General features: G+C 64.8%; 1 pseudogene; it reads right to left on the reverse strand.

Moving 5' to 3' along the window:
- Nucleotides 1-5: 5 nt before the first annotated feature.
- Nucleotides 6-659, reverse strand: LOC144219001 (tubulin alpha-4A chain pseudogene; annotated as a pseudogene).
- Between the last annotated feature and the right edge of the window lie 3 nt (nucleotides 660-662).

The following is a 662-nucleotide window of genomic DNA, read 5'->3' on the forward strand; positions in this document are numbered from 1 at the left end:
ATGCCCACCTCCTCGTAATCCTTCTCCAGGGCAGCCATATCTTCCCGGGCCTCAGAGAACTCCCCCTCCTCCATGCCCTCGCCCACGTACCAGTGCACAAAGGCCCTCTTGGCATACATCAGGTCGAACTTGTGGTCCAGGCGGGCCCAGGCCTCGGCGATGGCGGTCGTGTTGCTCAGCATGCACACGGCGCGCTGCACCTTGGCCAGGTCACCCCCGGGCACCACGGTGGGCGGCTGGTAGTTGATACCAACCTTGAAGCCCGTGGGGCACCAGTCCACGAACTGGATGCTGCGCTTGGTCTTGATGGCGGCGATGGCGGCGTTGACGTCCTTGGGCACCACGTCTCCGCGGTACAGCAGGCAGCAGGCCATGTACTTGCCGTGGCGGGGGTCGCACTTCACCATCTGGTTGGCAGGCTCGAAGCAGGCGTTGGTGATCTCGGCCACCGACAGCTGCTCGTGGTAGGCCTTCTCCGCGGAGATGACGGGCGCGTAGGTGGCCAGGGGGAAGTGGATGCGGGGGTAGGGCACCAGGTTGGTCTGGAACTCCGTCAGGTCCACGTTGAGGGCCCCGTCGAAGCGCAGGGAGGCCGTGATGGACGAGACGATCTGGCTGATGAGCCGGTTGAGGTTGGTGTAGGTGGGGCGCTCGATGTCCAG

Source organism: Crocuta crocuta, unplaced genomic scaffold (assembly GCF_008692635.1).
Source record: "Crocuta crocuta isolate KB4526 unplaced genomic scaffold, BGI_CrCroc_1.0 C27836618, whole genome shotgun sequence".
Lineage (NCBI taxonomy): Eukaryota > Metazoa > Chordata > Mammalia > Carnivora > Hyaenidae > Crocuta > Crocuta crocuta.